Source organism: Pelodiscus sinensis, chromosome 3 (assembly GCF_052426305.1).
Source record: "Pelodiscus sinensis isolate ZL-2025 chromosome 3, ASM5242630v1, whole genome shotgun sequence".
In the NCBI taxonomy this organism is placed as follows: Eukaryota; Metazoa; Chordata; order Testudines; family Trionychidae; genus Pelodiscus; species Pelodiscus sinensis.
Genome location: NC_143054.1, coordinates 48,003,270 through 48,022,986, shown reverse-complemented (window position 1 = coordinate 48,022,986; position 19,717 = coordinate 48,003,270). Strand labels below are relative to the sequence as shown.

At 40.6% G+C, this 19,717-nt stretch overlaps 1 protein-coding gene across 2 annotated transcripts in view; it reads right to left on the bottom strand.

Moving 5' to 3' along the window:
- LOC102461237 (isoaspartyl peptidase/L-asparaginase-like) overlaps nucleotides 1-11,942 on the bottom strand; it is a 110,373-nt gene extending 98,431 nt beyond the window's left edge. The window contains exon 1 of one of the 2 annotated variants that reach the window (XM_089777097.1): nucleotides 11,657-11,942. The gene's annotated coding sequence lies outside the window, so the exon portion shown is untranslated. Of the gene's footprint in view, nucleotides 1-10,875; nucleotides 11,076-11,656 lie in introns of those variants that run through there. The other variant, XM_089777098.1, reaches the window with a different exon arrangement.
- Nucleotides 11,943-19,717: the final 7,775 nt, after the last annotated feature.

Here is a 19,717-nt window from a genome sequence, read left to right as displayed (position 1 = left end):
CACTGTACCCAATACCTCCAGAGCTTCCCCCAGTGCCATCACCCAAAATTAGTCCCATCCCTCGAGCCTCCCAGTGCCAGCCCTGCCCCCTGAACCCATCCCCCCACTACTAGCTCAGCCTCCACAGCCCCCCCGGCACTAGCCTCACCCCTGGAGCCCCCAGTGTTGCCCCGCTCCCCTCACCTAGTCCTGCATGTGTCACAGTGGCTGTAGAGGCCAGGGTTAGGGTACACCACCCAGTCCCTCCCCTCCCACTGTGGCTGTTGGGAGAGGTGTGTTCTGCCCCTGCCTGTCAGCCAACCAGCACCAAGCAGGAGCAATGTCTCCTCCAGTTGCAGAAGAGCAGTTCCCTGTGCAGCAGGAAGGCTGAGCAGTACGGGGTCTCCTCCTGCTTCCCTGCATGGAAGGAATTCCTTACTGCACTGCTGAAAGGCGGGGTAGGACATACCTCTCCCACCAGCCTTGGTGAGAAAGGTGTACCCCAACCCGCAGAGCACTCTCTGCAGCCAGAGGTCCTGGCCTGGCAGTGGGCCATGGCCCAGTGATTGGGAACTGCTATTTTAGAGCACTTAGAAGAGTCCAGTTTTAAACAGAAAGCTGGTCTTAATTCTAAACTACGAGGCTGTGTCTAGACTACATCCCTTTGTCTGCAGAGGGATGCAAATTAGACACTTTGAAAGTGCAAATGAAGTGGGGATTTAAATATCCCGTGCTTCAATTACATAATAGCATCATGGTGCTTTTTTGAACAAGTGCCATTTTGAAAGTAAAACTGCGATCTAGATGTGGTTCTTTCGAAAATGGCAGGCTTTTTCAAAAGATCACGTACTTCTCATTTTTTGAGGAGTACAGGATCTTTTGAAAAAGCCTGATGTTTTCAAAATAACTGTGTTTAGACCACGGTTTTACTTTTTAAATGGTGCTTGTTCAAAAGAGCACCATGACGCAATTATGCAAGTGAAGTGCGGGATATTTAAATCCCCGCTTCATATGCACTTTTGAAGTGCCTTATTTACCCTACTGGTGCATCTATACTTCACAGCAGGTCACACAGTATGCATATCTTATTTCAATGCTTATTTTGAAGTTTGGCGCTGTCTACACAGCACTTATTTCAAAATAAATTGCTATTCCAAAATGTCCCTTACTCCTCATGGAATAAGGTTTACAGGGACATCAGAATAGAGAGCTCATATTTTGAAATAACGGATGCACTCAAGAGTCGTGGAATACTTCCAATATCCTGAAATAGCACTGCATTATAGATGTAGCCTAACAAAACTGGCAGGCAAGCCACTATTATTTAAGTATTTAAATTTATTTCATCACCATCATACTGGCATGTTTTCATAGAATATAATGAAGCTCAATAATAACAGGAAATACTACTGATTAATTAGATGGTACTTCCATTTAACAGAATGGCATGCTGGTAATTAAATAGTATATTTGGTTTTGAGGACCATTAAAACTAGTAGTGCTTTGTTCTTTCTTAGAAGGCCCTTGCCGATGCCTGTTTTCCTGGCTCTTTACCTGCCTTTACTGATACTTCAACTGTTTCCTAACTTTCAATATGACAAGGTTTCATAGCAACTTGGAGAAGCAACTGTATTTCTCAATTGCATTTTAGCTCAATGGGGGAAAGTAATTTTCAACTTTTTTGTTCATGAAACACTTTTGTTTCCTTTAACTCTTTAGGATCCTGTTCAGTATTCCTTACACACTATTTATTGTTGATTTTAATGGGAATTTTGGGTGATAAACCAAGCACTTTTTAGTGAGCCAGCAAGTAAAGAAAATGAAATAGTTATAATATTAAATATAAAATGGCATCTTTTAAATTATAGTGAATTATGCTAAATCAGTTTGAAAAAAAAATGTGTTCTATTTAAGTGTATCCTACATTGGTTTTAAAACATGTTTACAACCCTTTAAAATAGAGTTTCCAACAACAAAGCTTAGGTAAATTACAGTTATCACAATGTTCCACAATATTTAGAAGGCTTGAAGAGAAGAAGAATTTTAAAAGAACAGCTAATGTTTGTAGTGGAAGTGGGACACAGTCATCACAGCACAATATTTATTAGCGGCATGAAAAATGGAATGGAGAAAGAAGTGATTATAGAGTTGGCACTTCTATTTACATAGATGTGGTTACAACCCTTTAATTATATTTATTTCCAAGCAATTTATGTCAAATGCTTTACAACAGAGAAGATCTTTTTTTTTTTCTCTGCAGTACAGCTGTACCTTTCATATGAGGGCCAGACAAAGTGAGTCAAAACTTTCTTTAGGAAAAATTTAGTCACTTTTAATGTATTTCAGAAATGGATCTTAGATGTAGTTGATAGCTATGATTACATCTTCAATTTTGTTACTAACCTGATGTGTTAAAATGCTGGACCAGCCACTTCAGCAGTTGTCTACTTTCTTTGGCTTTTACAAGTGTTACATCATAATTGTAGTGCATGAACTAAATTAGACATCCTCCCTGGAGCCCTAATCCATCCACACTTGTAAGTGCATGCTTAACTTCAAGCATATAAATAGTCCAACTGATGTTGAAAATTAATCATATAATTTTAAATGGTTTGCTGAATCAGGACCTTTTTAGGATACTATGAAAAGTTTCCCTTATTTTCATTACATCCAAATCAAAGCTTACTGAATTCCCCTAAAGCAGAGAATTCCCCTATAGCAATACCACTTCTTATAGCCAAATCAATTTCAATATAGCAGTCTGAGAAGAAAAAGCAGTCAGTACTAGTTTTATCTCTTACAAAAGTTTTACAATTAAAATACTATGCAAGCAGGGGCTGAATTACTGCTTGCTATCAGCCAGCTAAAAGGAGAGAGCTGCCCTGCGGGGTGGGTATGCTCACTCCAAGGCTATGTCTACACTGGCGGGTTGTTGCGCCAGAGATATGCAAATGAGGCTAAGCGTGGAATATCGCCAAGCCTCATTTGCATACCTAATGAGCTGCCATTTTTGTGGAAGAGGCTCTTGCGCTATAAGGAGCTGTCTACACTGCCCCTTCTTGCACAAGAAAAACCCTCTTGCGCAATGTGTTATTCCTGAAAATAATCAGCATAGCGGCATTGCGCAAGAGGGTTTTTCTTGCGCAAGAAGGGGCAGTGTAGACAGCTCCTTCTGGCGCAAGAGCCTCTTCTGCAAAAATGGTGGCTCATTAGGAATGCAAATGAGGCTCAGCGATATTCTGTGCTTAGTCTCATTTGCATATCTTTGGCGCAAGATCGCGCCAGTGTAGACATAGCCGAATTGTTTAGCTCTGCAAGATAATTAACTGTTAACTGTTGATATGTAAATACAGCTCATGCCAGGAGGGGGAAGGAATCCAAGGTGTGGTTATGTAAATCCAATTTAGCCAGGGCTGATGGAGGATCAGTGTTGGGATGGAATGTGATGTATTGTAACTAATTTGAGGCTATTGTGGGGGAGTCACAAATCATGCTACCCCTAAAGGTGGGAACTGTAAAATATGACACCAGTGCTTGCAGGAGAGACACCATCATTGTAAGAGGTCTCAGGGGAACAAGCCTCGCCCTTTCCAGAGTTGAGTGAACTGAGCTGGGGGGAAGGGTTTAAAGGCTTGAGTCAGCCTCCTTCACACCTGCCAGGCGTGAGCTATAAGACTGGCTTGACCTGCTTCTTTCCCCCTTGTTTTAAGGCTAGACCTAAAGCAGACTCCATCATGAGGAGTCTTTTTGCTAGTCCAGTGGAAGCTGGAATCTTTTGCCAACCTAAGTGGTGGCTCAAGAGTTGAAATCACTAAGGGTATGTCTACACTACCCCGCTAGTTCGAACTAGCGGGGTAATGTATGCATACCGCACTTGCTAATGAAGCCCGGGATTTGAATTTCCCGGGCTTCATTAGCATAAGCGGGGAGCCGCCATTTTTAAATCCCCGCTGCTTCGAACCCCGTGTAGCGCGGCTACACGGGGCTCGAACTAGGTAGTTCGGACTAGGGTGCCTATTCCGAACTACCGGTACACCTCGTTTCACGAGGAGTACCGGTAGTTCGGAATAGGACCCTAGTCCGAACTACCTAGTTCGAGCCCCGTGTAGCCGCGCTACACGGGGTTCGAAGCAGCGGGGATTTAAAAATGGCGGCTCCCCGCTTATGCTAATGAAGCCCGGGAAATTCAAATCCCGGGCTTCATTAGCAAGTGCGGTATGCATACATTACCCCGCTAGTTCGAACTAGCGGGGTAGTGTAGACATACCCTAAGAGCTGAAGTCACTGATTTGGTCTGGAGCCAGACCCATTGCACCTGGCGGGATTAACCAGCGGGTGGCCAGTAGGAGCAGTGCAAGTGGGCAGCGGAGAGGCTGGCGGGAGCAACTGGCAGGTGGCCAGCAAAGTGGCTGGCGGGATCGACCGGTGGGCAGCCAGGGCAACACATAGGTGGCATCACATCAGGCTCTATGAAGGCAGTCATCAGGATGATGTGTCTGGGTCCGCACTGACTGGACAGAGCTGTAAGTGGGGCGTTTGAAGTGGGGTACAGTGAAAGTTTGGGTAAGTGAATAGAACCCTTATCTGGTTGGATTAGTGAGCCTGAGAGGAAAAATACATTGCTCAGTCCATTTGAGCTGGGACGGTTACTCGTGGGAAATTATGAACTCTGTTCATGGTATTTCCCCAAGTTAATGCCATGTCACTTCTCTCTCTCTCTTTCATAAAAAGTGTCTTTTCTACATTCAGACTCTGTGCTTGCGAGTGGGGAAGCATTGCCTGTCAGAGGCACCCAGGGGTGTGTGAATTTCCCAGGCTACTGGGTGGGAGCTCAAGCTAGTTCTTTGTGAGATGGACCCCTAGGGTGTGTCTAGACTACAGAGTTTTGTTGACAAAAGTGGACTTTTGTCGACAAAACTATACCTGCGTCCACACTACCGCTGGGTTCTGTCGACATAACGTCGACAGAACTCAGCAGTTTTGTCAACGTATGTAAACCTCATTTTACGAGGCATAACACCTTCTGTCGACAGAGTTTCTGTCGACAGAAGGTGTTATTGAATGGAAACTGTTCTTTGCGTCCAGACTACCATGTCGACAAAAGCAGCTTGCTTTGTCGACAGAACTCAATGTAGTCTGGACGCGCTTTGTCGACAGAAGTTTTGTCGACAGTATCTGTCGACAAAACTTCTGTCGACAGAAGCCTGTAGTCTAGACGTACCCCTAGATATTGAACCTGGCCTTGGTTGCTGTTGGCCCTATCTGGCAGAAGGGTTACACATATTTTTAAGGAGCATTTGGTATATACAGTATCGTAATTTACTATGTTTATAAACTTCACAGCATATGGCTAACGTGCAGAAAGAATCAAGCAACACTCAGGAGCTTGTGATCTATTATGTACACACACGAAGCAATATGAACTAGGCACAGTATGGAAGACTAAACAGGACATTAGACACAGAGAAGTAAGGCTTCTAAAAGTGCTAAGAAGTTGCTTGTTTTCCCTCTGTTCTGGGAGCATCACACTTCACACAGCCCAGGCTCCAGCCTGAGCCTGAATGTCTACACCACAGTTAAATAGCTCTATAGCCCAATGTCTGGGAGCCTGAATTAGTGGGCAGTGCAGACATATCCTTAGAGGCATGGAAGGAAGAATAAAGCAGGAAGAGCAAGAAGAGAATATAATTAGCAATAGTGCAGGGCCCGAGAAGAAAGTGCTAGAAGAATAATGACAAGATGTAGGTAGGGACCCAGGTCTGTAATCTAAAAACTATATATTCTATTAGTCTAACTATTATTCTGACTCTTACTTTGATAAATTGAAACAGCTTCCCTTTTGTTGGGGTTACCAACTCTTGAAAGATGGCATTGCAATCTAAATGATTCACTCTAGATCTACAAGAAGCCTTCCTATTAGGACAACCATTCACAACCCAAATTTGGAGGAAACCTCTATTTCCTTAAAGAGAAAAGTAGAAATTTCTAATATGAATTTCAGAACCCCACTTTTATGGATCTAATCCCAGCCCATAAATTTCAGAGGGCATGTTGTATTCTGAGTTATGCTGCTAGAGAAAACACAAATTTTGATTTGATAGTCAAATGAAGGATCATATATTTAAATGCTGTCATCACAATGGTGAATATATGATTAGAATGTATATTTATACAGAATTTTGTGCACTTTATAATTCATAGCATGTGACATAACAGACAGAGCAGTGGTCATAACAGGATTTTTACTTGACTGCTGGTCCTTTTCTGATGTATTTTATCACATCATATATTTATGATAGCCATTGGGTGATGACTTTTCTACTGAGTCCTATATATATGTTTCAAATTTTGCATGATCTGTGAAGTTAAATGCACCCAAAAATCCAAAACACCAGACCAAATGAAATTTGTACTGCATAAACAGTCTCACTTTTTTATTCAAATTATATTAAAAACTACATAAAAAGAACATTAAGGTTGCAAAATCAAGCATTAAAAAGCAAGGGAATGCTAGGATTGAGGCAATCTTAATTCATCCTTCCTTTCTGAAAATTCATCATGATACAGCCTTTTATGACATGATCGTATACTATTTTTTCCATAGTACTTCATTCAACATACAGGACACAGTATGATCGGAGAATGAATGAAAGAAAGTGGCGTTTTTTGAATCAGAACAATTGAAATTTGGGAAAGTTATAAGAAACTGAAAACAGATGCTTATAATGTGAAGAGTTGGACAATCTTAAATTTAGGTGGCATTGCCAATTCTGCTTGGAATAAACTCTCAGGAGTTTCATATGCAGAAAATGGAAAGGCAGACAAACCAGTCTGTACAGACTTCTTGCATTCAGATCATCAATAGTAACATGCTGAAGCCTACTTACACCCACCATATGTCTTTCTATTGATCTTTGCGTGAGTTGCAGCTTTAATTCTTCTGTTAGTGTCGTGTTCCAGGTTTCACAGCCATAGAACTCTGGGCCCAATTCATGAATGAAAATTTTCTGTAAGATGTAACAGTGGGATCTACCCATTTAAGGACCAGGAGACTGGGAAGCATCCAATCCTATCCTAAAGAGGAGTCCAGCAGGCTAGGAATCACCTGACCTAGCTAGGCAAAATGTGTTTGGGTCTGATGATATTAGTTAGGAGTATAGAGGAGAACATTCCTCTCGAAACACAACCGAGAACTATATAGTGGACACACATACGGTGAATAGAGATTTGGCCAAGAAGGTTCTGAAGAACTAGAGGCACAACTGAGTATGAGAATGATATTATTGTCCTATGTTGTCTCTGTATAGTTTCTTTCTGCGATAATAAACAGAGAGCCCTAGAACAAAGGCTATGAATGGATTTGTGTATATCTAATTATCTTTCCTAGGCTGTGATGGAGTCCACCTTTCTACCCAGGTGTTATACTTGTCATCAAACACCTGCCAATACTTGTCAATTTACAATCACAATTTCCTGTTTTTAAAATATTTGGTATCACATTACTGTGGGAAAAACACAAATAAATGGGGAAAGTGGATTAAACTCCCAATCTTGCAGTCTATAAGAGTAGTAATTACTTCAACTGGGTGTAAACTTCCAGTTGAATGTGCAGAGGAAGAAGACACAAAGCACAATTATCCGAACAAACAAATGGAGAAGGAGAACAAAAAAGTGTTTTTTTTCTGATATTTTTGATATTGCTTTTAGTTTTGATAATAGTTTTATTTATACTAATAGGAGATAACCAGTATTATTTCTGTTTTTTAAAGGTTAAATATATTCTAAACTGATGATGGCAGCAGGTGCACAGCTAATACTGATGGGATTTTTATAACCACAGTTGGCAATGTTATAAAGGATTTATATTTTATATTTTTAAGTAGTGTTAGACTTTGAATTTCCGCTAAATATCAGCCATATTTGGCTGATAGTTTCATAGAGTTTTACAGCATGCTAGGAGTTACTTGCATTGTGTTACCTGCATACTTTTCAGCTTAAATTACTTTTCTTTATTTTGAGATGGAGAAAAGTTTTTATCTCTAGGCCTTTGAACTGATAGAAAATTAACAATGCATAAGAGAATTTGTGCATGGCCAGCTATTGCAGTCTATCACTATCTTCCCATTCGCTTGCACCAATGCATCATTCCAAACTATCTGATTCTTCTGTATACTCATGTAGGAAAGAGCGAGTGAGCTTGGAGCACTGGGCATGATATAAGAGCTGAGGCCTGAACCATACTTAACAAAGTCAGGTGATAGCATGAATCAAAGTCAAGCCATGTATTAAAGAAGATGTTTACAAGCTTTACTGTCAAATATATGAACTTGGCAAGGGTACTGCTAGTGTTGCTATCACACAGGTACTCGTAAGAAGGAACAGGGTAGATGTGTGAACACACACCTGCCCTATCACACCATATAAGTGGGTTTGACAGAAGTGACGATCGGGAATGTTTCTCCTGAGACACCTGGAGCAAGATAGAAGGGACACTAACAAGCAGATGCAATGGAACATGTAAGTAGTTTGTCTCAGTCTATAAATGTTGGTGTATCTAACACTTTGTGTGGCCTACGGGACAGCAGAGACTTCTGATTGCTCACTGAGCCACTTCTTGCCACTGGATACTTATGTAGCAGCATACCTGTAACCACAGATCCAGAGAATGGGGACTATGCTTGAAGGGCAATAAACCTAGCCCAGGGCATTTGTCACTGAAGAGTGCCTGTGGTCTTCTTTTTCCTGGGTAGCACACGAGGCACTCTACACCTCATGCATGTTGAAAAGTAATAGAGAGGTAGCCGTGTTAGTCTGATCTTGGTAAAACAAAAGAAAAAAATATGTAGCACTTTAAAGACTAACAAGATAGTTTATTAGGTGACGAGCTTTCGTGGGGCAGACCCACTTCCTCAGATCATATTGGTCATGCCAATTCACTTTCAGATTATGATCTGAGGAAGTGGGTCTGCCCCACGAAAACTCATCACCTAATAAACTATCTTGTTAGTCTTTAAAGTGCTACATATTTTTTCCTTTTGTTCTACACCCCATATTCAACATGGCTGTATATTTGGTATGTTTGTACAAAGTATACCTTTGAAGGTACCATTCTAAAAGTTTTAATTTGTTGTTTTCTTAACATCCTGTTAAGCTGTATATGCTAAGATCGTACAAGAAGTTATTAAGTTATGCTATGTACCGCCTACTGAAATATGCTGTCAGGTTAGCAATGCCCACATATAGCCTTCAAGGCAGAGGGATAGCTCAGTAGCTTGAGCAGTAGCTTGCTAAACCCAGGTTTGTGAGTTTAATCCTTAAGAGGGCCGTTTAGGGATCTGGGACAAATCAGTCAGGAATGGTACTTGAGGGCAGGGGACTGGACTAGATGACCTCTCAAGGTCCCTTCTAGCTCTATCAGTTACGTGTCTATATGAAGGTACAACAGTAAAAAGGCCAAACAATGTTGTTGACCTATTGAGGATATGCACATGTTCACAAGAATTACCCCAGGATACAACAGAAACCTCTGAGGCAGCCCTGCACAAGTGGGGACTCTTTGGCTGTGTCTACACTGGTACGATCTTGTGCAAAATCTTGCTGCCTGTCTACACTGTTCTTGTGCAAGTAAACTGACATTTTAATGTATAAAATCAGGGCTTCTTGTGCCAGAACTCTGATGCTCTGACTCAGGAATAAGCCCTCTTGTGCAAGAGCTCCTCACAGAAGAGGCCAGTGTAGACAGGCAACATGAATTTATTGCACAAGAAAGCCCTATGTTAAAATAGCCATCTGAGCTTTCTTGCGCAAGAGAGCATCTACACTGGCATGGATGCTCTTGCGCAAAAGCACATGCCAGTGTAGATGCTCTCTTCTGGAAGAGTTTTTGCAGAAAAACTCTTCTGCAAAAAAGTTTTTGTGTGAGAACGCGACAGTGTAGACATAGCCTTTGACTTGGGTCACAGCAAATTATCGTTCTAGCAGGTTAGAAAAATACACAAAATAGGAAAGTGAGATCATGGCAGGGCCTCTGATCTAGTATGTAAGACTTAGATTGTGATTTTGTTTATTTCTTAAGTAACCTTTTATCTGATTGCTGTTACTTATGATCACTTCAAATCTACCTTTCCATAGTTAGTAAACCTTTTTTATATTTTTTACCAAAAAGAGGAGGATTTGCTTGAAGTTTATGAGGAGTCTACTCTATTGGACTATCCTCTCCACATCAACATTTTTAAGCATAAAAACCGCCTTTTTTACACTAATGTCTTATGCCTGGCCTTAAATTGCAGGTTTTCAGGACAGACTACATTTATGTTTGTACCATCCTAATTATGAGATCAATAATTTCAGGCCAATATACTTACGAAAAATCTATAACCTACAACAACATGTTGTAATGAACACTTGCTGTGCAGTGATTAGTCCAACTTGAATTACCTGAAGTCCCATGGTGGGAGGGGAACAGCAGGGCCAACAGCCACCATAGGCCTGGAGGCAAAGTGCAGTGTAGGGGCTGGCTTCGTGCTCTTGGAAGGGCAGGGCCTCAGGCAGTCAGCCCTTAGCAGTATCCAGACTGCTTCGCTCCCCTCACACCATTCAGCTCGTGGAGCTATGCAAAGCGTCCAATGCAGCACTTTGGTGACAATACAAAGGGACTCAGAGCTCCAACCACTGTCCCTGCCACAATAGCAGCTGGGAGCTCCAGGCCCCTTTGAATTGCTTGGACCTGGGACAACTGCCCCTTTTGTTCCTTCTGTTGATGGGCTTGGAGGGAACAGAGGAAATACAAGGGAGAAGCCCAGATCCATTATCTTAGTTAATACTGCAAATGAGGGCTGCATCATAACACCCTGATCCCAAGGGTAGATTGGAGGAGAGCTACCCTCTGTGACTTACCTGGGGTCAGGAACCCCAAGGGTGAGTAGCAGGTGGTGCAGCTGTTGTTCAGCCCGGCTGTAGCAGAGGACCAAGAGAAAGCTGCCTGTTCGCTGGCAGTGCTCAGGGGCACAGAACTAAGAGTGACTAAGGGGAGAAGCTCAGTTATAAGTAACACTGCAGCTGCAATAAAAGAAGCAGTGGGCAATGAGCCAACCAAAGCCGGTAACGGCTGCTGCAAATCTGGGAAAAGAGCCTAGAGGAGGAGTGTTGTATGTTAAAGGAGTGGATGAGCTCACCAGAACCAATGAGACAGCAGCACAGCACAAAAGGCAGCTACAGGCTCCAGCCACAGCTCAGAAAAGCTTCTTGCCCATTTCTAGGCTAACAGCTCAAAGAATTACAATAAGAAATGCTCTCTGTGAACCACTTAAAGAGATAGAAATCCATACAAGACTGCTACCACCATGGATACTAGAAATCCATCTCTAGTGTTGGTATTGCAGATATGTATGACATAGTACACAAAAATAATATAACCCCTGGACTATTCTCTCAGGAAGGTGCTTTGCATAAAATAGCACTGATAAAAGGGCAAAGGACCCAGCTCAGGCAAGAAGTAATCACAAGCAGAGGAGAAAGCTAATATTATTTCCTCCAAGTCTATTTTTTTCTCTGACTATAATCACCAAATAAATTTTGATATACAAGCTAGAGGAACAGGCGTGAGCTAATGTGATAGAAAAGACATATCCCTGATTATATAATACAAAATGATAATACTTTTCAAAAGCACACTTACCTTCAAGTCACAGAATCAGCACTAACTCATACAGTCCTTAATAGACTCCTGAACACAAGAAATGTGAGTAAAATGCAGTAAGGATAAATTTTAATCCAAGACTTCCAAATCCAAAGCTGAACACTATCCTTTCTCCATGTATTTCTGAACTATTATCAAAGCTTGGTAAATGTATAACTACAGCTCAGACAATTAAAATTAAGTTGTCTAAGTTGTCCGCCTCTGAGTTAAAAGTCCTCAAAGAACTTTCATGACATTAATTATTAACATTGCTTATTTACAAAATGCTGCAGACAGTCAACTTTTAGAAACAGCAAGTCTCTGCAGACCATTAGAATACCACAATTCCTATAACTAAATGAAAATGGCTGTCCTATTTATTCTTAGTATTTCCAGGATAGGTTTAATTGCCAGAACTCTACATTGAGGGAGAACAGAAGGAGCCTTATCGATCTTGTCTAACCTGCTCCTGCCTGTTTCCTTATCCTTTCCTTGATGCATTTCCCATAAGGTTACCAGTTTAGTTTGGGTATAACCTGGAATTTTCATCTAGGACATAATCTCTAATTAAAGGTTAATCTTTAATTCCTGGAGATTACAGAAAAATCCGGTAGGACCCTCATCCCCCAACAACCTCGAAATCCTTACTTCTTACAGCAGGATTCTACTACTTCTCTCCACTGCTGGGTCTTCATGGGCGGTTTGGGATGGATTTATTTAAATACAAATTGTAATGATCTTTGGGTTCATTAAAAACAAACCAATGAATGAGTAAGGAATAAAATTTTAATAAAACAAGCTGGAGAGTGTCTCTGGTGAACGGCAGCATAGAGCTCTATGGTGTTCTCAACCCCCATCTCCAGGGCAAATCTACAAATTCCTATTTTCATAATACTGTCTTGTATAAGGGAACATCTCCAAATTATAATCTTCTACAAATTTATCTCTACATTTTCCATCTTAAAGAAAAACAAATTAACATATACAGGCAGTCCCCGGGTTACGTACAAGATAGGGACTGTAGGTTTGTTCTTAAGTTGAATTTGTATGTAAGTCGGAACTGGTACATATTATAAGGGAAACTCTAGCCAAACATTTCTCCAGAGCTCAGTTTTATTCTCCCACACCTCACTTCCCTCAGTCCTTTATTCTCAAGCTAAGCTGTCTGCTGAGAAAAGCCGCTCCACGTCTCCCTGGTCTGCTGGGAGGGGGGCGCTAGCTTCGCGTCTCCCTGGTCTGCTGGGGGGAAGCAGCTAGTGCGGGGTTGCCTCACCCCGTTTGTAAGTAGGGATCCGATGTAAGTCGGATCCATGTAACCTGGGGACTGCCTGTACGTACGACTAACACCTATCTACTGACACATGCAATACCTTCTCTACCCATGAAGCACATCACTCTTGAGTGAGTCTTTGTCATTCACTTTTTTCAGATACCCTTTCTCCAGACATAATACCAACTCTCTCTGAGGTTTAATCTGCTCAGGAGGTTTAATCTGCTCCTCTGATCTTCTCAACCTTGCATTAGTATCTGAGTTGTTCTCTTGTTCCTTGATAATTTCTCCTTTGAGTGTTGATAATAAATGATCAGTCAGTTGGAAATTGCCAGACATGTCTACTGTCAATGTGTTAGAACTTTTGGGGATTACACATAGATGCCTTCCATTACATCAAAATATGTCACCTTAGTCTGTGTGGACTACTTAAGCCCTTGGCTGCAGCTGTTTTTTAATGGTCCTCTTGGACTTCAGTATTAGAGGTATGATTCCTCCAGCACGCTCTATCATCCTAAGAGATGGGAGATCACACATCCTTTTGTCAAAATAATATTTCTGCTTCTGCTGATTTTTTTCTTTTATATGGTTGCATTGTTGTAAGATTTCAGCAGGTTATTAGAAATTGGTGAATTAAACCTGTACCTTCTTCTCATTACCAGCTGAGCTTCAGAAAAGCCATTTTCTGGAAGTGAACTATAGTACACCAATAAACGTTTATATAAATAACCTCCAGTGTCAAAAGTATTTCATAAGGTTCTTTACTGTCCATATATGCCTTTCCACAAATCCATCTGATTGGAGGTAATTTGGTCTTGATGTTTTATGATTAAAATCTCAACCTTTAGCAGATTGCCTAAAATCTACACTGGAACATTGCAGCCCATTATTGTTAAAGACTTCATCTGGGATTTCATGTTTGGAGAAGATTCCGTTCCTGCCAATTATCATTGACTTACTACTAGCACTGTACAATGTGCAAATTTCTGGATACAGAGAATAGCACAGTGTGACTACTAAACATTCCATTGATTGCCAGGCAAATAAGTCAGTGCCTACCTTTTCATAAGGCCTTTGTAGAACTGGGTGATGACTTTTCCTGTTGGCATGGCTTATATTTCAAGCATGAAAAACAGTTTTGATCTGCAGCCAGTAAGTACCTCTCATGCTTATTGTTTGCACTTCTCAATTCCTAAATGACCCTCATGGATCTTCTGTAGCATTTCTTTTCAGAGGCTCATTGGAATTACAACCTTACTTGAAAATCACCCCATCTATCATAGTAAGTTCATGTCTGAACTTCCAATAGCTCTTATACTTCGATAGAAACTCCTTATTTTTTTAGGTCACCCTTTAATTACTACTTCTTTAAGGATTTCCAATGATTCATCTTTCTCCATTTCCTAGCCCCACCTAGCCCCAACCCCAGCCCTGCCCCACCCCCACTACGGATGTTCCGTCCCGTACAGAAGCCAAGCCATCTCCCCATTCCCCCACACCTTGGGGAGGCAAAGCAGTGTGCCCCACGCACCTCCCACCAACATGGGCAATGGAGGAGGGTGCACACACCCCAGCCTCCCCAGCCCTGGAGCATGGGAAGAGCAGGTGGCTTGTGGCGCCAGCCTCCCCAGCCCTGGAGCACAAGGAGGGAGGGCAGCGCGTGGCTTCAGCCTCCCCAGCCAGAAGCAACACTTCACCCCCAGAATGCCAGGTTGATGAATTGGGAAGGCTATTTACCCCCACCTATTATACCAGATGCCCTTTCATTTCCTCTCTTATTTGTTGCAGTTTCCTGTTTGCTATAGGAATTGACTTAATAATCAGAGCTACATCGACTTGCATTTCTGTCTCTAAAGCAGGGCTGGGGAACCTTTTTTTTGGGGGGGGGGCAGGGGCCACTGGCACACAGAAAAATCAGTGGGGGGCTGACAAGCAACCCCCCCAAAACACAAAAATCAAACAAAAACCCCCTCGCTGATGTGACCCTTCACACACCAGAGCCTGGGGGGGACCCAGGCTAGATTTTGTGTGCTCCAGCCATGTGGTAGGATAGTGGGGAGGCTGGAGCACCAGTGTGATCTCCCAAATGCTGGGTCGGGGACCCCTGAGCCTCAATGGCTGGATCGAGGCAAGCTGGGGGCTGCAACCAGCCCCTCAAGCCTTAGGTTCCCCGCCCCTGCTCTAAAGTCTTTTTGGTTTCATGGAAGCCAATGCACTGGAAAGTGCATCAGCAATGAACATGAATTTATTGGGCATGTAGGTGACAAACAAATCACAGTTTTGCAGTTTTATTGTATTTTTTTAAATCTTTAAGATACAGTCATTTAAGCAGTTTGCTAAATAACTCTATCTGAGGTCTGTAATCTGTATTAACTTTCACTATCTGTCCATAAATGTACTGATTGAATATCTCCTAGGCAGATATTATTCCTAAAAGCTTCTTCTCAAGTTATGTGTATCTGGTGGCCTCCATCAGTGATTTGTATGGATTTATATACTAGTGGTTGCCAACAATCCTCATGCTTCTGTAAGATCACTGTACCTAACACAAAAGTATCTACTGAAACTTTAATAGGACTTTCTGGTACATTGAATGTTATTGCTAGTTCTTGGATCAGTTGTTGTTTTAAACCTTAGACTCATAGAATCCTAGGGATGGATGAGACCTCAGCAGGTCATCGAGTCCAACCCCTTGCCCAAAGCAGGACGAACCCTAATTAAATTATCCCAGCCAGGGCTTTGTCAAGATGGGACTTAAAATCTTCTAGGATAGAGATTCCACCACCTCCGTAGGTAATCCATTCCAGTGCTTCACCACTCTCCTAGTGACATAGATTTGCTGCAACTTGAGTCCATTCCTTCTCATTCTGTCTTCTGTCACTACTGAGAATATCCTCTCTCCATCCTCTTTGGAACCTTCCTTCTGGTAAAGGGTGCTTTCAAATCCCCCCTTACTCCTCTCTTTTGTAGGCTAAATAAGCCCAAATCCCTCATCCGCTCCTCATAAGTCATGTGCTCCAGACCCCTAATAATTTTTGTTGTCCTCTGCTGGACTTTCTACAATCTGTCCACATCCTTTCTATAATGCGGGGCCCAGAATTGGATGCAATTCTACAGATTTTTTCTTATGATTCCTCCTGTTCTGCACCCCAAAACCATACATATTTAATCTTTGAGTTCTCAAAAATGCTATTTTGGTACATAGATTAGTATGTTTTTTTCAAGATAATTAACCATTCCTTTACACCTTTCTTGGAAATCATGTCCACAACAAAAGTCAACTCTGTAACCCATAAAACACATTTCACCATACAGGTTGGACATTCCTGGTCCAACACTCTTGGGACCTGAGCAGCCCCACATGAAGGAATTTGCTGGTGGTACGCAAGCTCCCATTGGTTTTCCTTACTCCTTGTGCTGGAGGGAGATGCCCTCAGCATTTGATTTATGGGTCTATAATAAACCCGCTAAATTGCACACCAGAAGATCGACCTCCAGAGCATCAGTCTTCCAGTAAATATAGATGTGCCCAAATATTTTCTTTTGAATGATCTTTTCTTGTGTTTAAGCTAAAATGCGAGTAACCTCTGCCTCCAGATTTGTCCATTCTGAGTTTGTGGCAAATAAAGTACATGAATGCATGCACACAAAATTGTATAAGATGTCTATACTTTGACAACAATGAAAACATGCGCTCTTATATTTTGAATTTGCTGTGCAGCTCTGTAGGTGGATTATGCTAATAAAATCCTGATGTTCAAAAACTTGCATTTCAAAAGGATTAGAAAATAATTTATAGTAGTGTTCCTGATTGGCTGTTCAGTTACTATAAAATACAGCTGAGCACATGTTGTAACTGGTAAATCTCTAGATTGACTGGTTATAAAGCAAAGCAGAAAATAAACCTGTCTTATTAAAACTATGGTTTCATTCATATGTATGTATTTACCTTAAAGTCTGAATAGTCTACATTTTTGCTGTTCAGTATAATGAACCACTTCATATAACCTCTGCAGACTGATGAGCTGCTTTTATGAAAGACTGGGCCAATTAACTAAACCATCATAGTCATAATTATTATCACAGGCACAGTAGAGAACCATTAACTTCACGAAGTCAGAGTAACACCCCAACACTCATTCCTACAGCCCACAAAAGACAAAGATCCAAAATATAGTATTTTCTCTATATAGACCAAGCAAGAATACGTCTTAGCAGAACATTAATTATGATTAACCAAGACTATAAACTACACAGGTTTCATGGTTATATAAAACGTTCAAAATGCAAAACAAACCTGCATTTCTTTCAGATATTATCTTCCATAAACTTTAAGGCACACATAGTTAATGTCCTTTCATTAGCACTGCTCCTATGGTACATTCTGCATCCTAATATCTTCTGCACCAGTCTGTCCGGAACAGATTATAGTACAGTGATAATGTTCTAACATTTAACCTTAACTGTTACTTGGCTGTATGGATGTTTTCATATGACTAGATTTGAATCAGATGTAAATGCAACAATTCCATCTGTAACAGACACCCCATAATCTTGTTCCAATAAAGTTAATATTATTTGAATGCCAATTTCATTCATTTTCACTGGAAAAGTTCTAAAGATTATCAATTCTCAGAAATAATAATCAATCATGTATATGATAAAATTAATCTTACATCCTTTGAAACTGCAGAAGTCTTAGGTGAATAAAGTGGTGCATTTATATTAATTGATTTTGAACATCATAAATGAGCAAACAAGAAAACGGAAATTGCTTATACAATCATAGGACTGGAAGAAACCTTGACAGGTCATCTAACTCAATCTCCTAAACTCATGGAAGGATCAAGTATTATCTATATCTTCCCTGACAGGTACATCCCTTAGTCTAACCTGCCCTTAAAAATCTCCTGAACTTTTCTTAATGTCCAGACTAAACTTCCAACTTTTCTATTCTCTCTTTGTGTAGAACGTTACATATTTCTAATCATTTTATATTGTCTTGAGTTCATACTCTGAAAAAATAGTATGTTATCACACAATTAAGTCAATATTATAATACATAATTCATTAGGGGATGGCCCAGAGCAGTAGTTTCAGCTTACTGGAAAGCTGTAATATGATCATCTGCCACCAGTCCCAACAGAAAAAAAATGAGTAAAAAACCCTTTTCTGCATCAGAATAGTTATCTAAAGCCTGCTGTGATGCGTTGAATTAAGTCAGTGATTGCAGGATGAGTTCTCTACATTGAGAATGCTACTGGACAAAATATGTTGACAACTTTATTGGCAATGTCAGTTCTGACTACTGTGCTTCCATATACAATTTTCTTATTATGTTGTGTTGGCCAAGCTTTATGATGTGATATTTCTATCAAATGTTTTCTCAGATAATCTCTGGTAGAAATTACCCTGGGGTTACACTTTGTGACATTTGTGTGTGAGTGTGTGTGTGTGTGTGTGGGAGGGTAGGTTCAGCATGAAGGAAAAATGTGTTTCAGATAATACAGATATTCCTTCTACTTAAGACATCGATAAGTGTGTTTTTCATATAACAGAATTACTAGCAAGAAAGGTCTATATTTTGAAGCCAGAATAGGCCCTTTGAATTAATACTGAAAAAATAAACACACTAAATCTAACACATATATGGGACTAGCTGTTGTTTGAACACTGACAATGTCTTTCTCAAGTGCTGATGTATAAACCTCAGTTGAAGCCATATTCGCAAACAAAGTCTAGCCAAAACAAAGGTTATAATCTGGTAGAGTGTCTGCTGACCTAACAGTGTGCAGAGATCTGCCAGTTTGGGGATTTTCTTTTCTTAAAGGGCAGCATCTGGATGATCCAAACTATGGATTTTAAAATAGGAAAATTTCAGGAGGCCAGCCTTCCAAGTGGGTAAATATTCCCCTTACTAGATATACTGTTAAAAGGTAACTATTTAATGGTATTGTAGGAATTCTCCTACACAAAAAATAAATAAACAAATAGCTAATGACACTATAAAAACAAAAAAGAACCAAAGAAATATTTCTTCCCTTGTGACCTACAGACTGAAATGTAAGTCTTTCTAGCACAAGTGAACTGAACATTGATATTTTTCAGTAAAATGTACACATAATAATAATATTGCTGTTTCTTTAAATAAATGTTGACTTAATAACAGCTTAATTTGGAAAAGGGGCTGTATATAAAAACTTAAAGGCAGGAAAGAAAATGCTTAGAAATTAAAAAGGAATAATATGAGTTACTAACTAATCTTCCTGGGATATTTTATGTCCAAAACCAGGTTATTTCTAGACTACAATGATCTATCAGGAAAAGGTATGCAAAATGTGCTCCACAATTTGTGAACCTTTTTCAGTTAATTTTGTCAGAAGAGGCTTTTCCAAAATTTGGCCCATATACATTGGGCCAAATTTTGGAAAATCCTCCTGTTTTGGAAGAGCCCTTCTTCCTCGTGGAAGGAGGAAGACAGGGCTTCCAAAAGAATGCATCTGCTTTTCCGCAAAAAAAAGCAGAAGAGCAGACACTTTCCCTGAACGTGGCGGAGTTTTTCCAGGAAACCCTGTAGTCTAGACGTAGTCCCAATGAGGTTACACCTTTAAGAATGATACATTTGGTCTATGGTTTTTATTTTTTGATGATAGTTCATTACAGTACAACAAATTTCAAATAAGGATTTTATGGACACAGGCAGCTTAAACAAATTCTTTGTTAGCTCCTTTCATGCTAAGCAAATCACATACTCTGTTTAATAATAATTGCATAGAGTGTAAAATGAATAT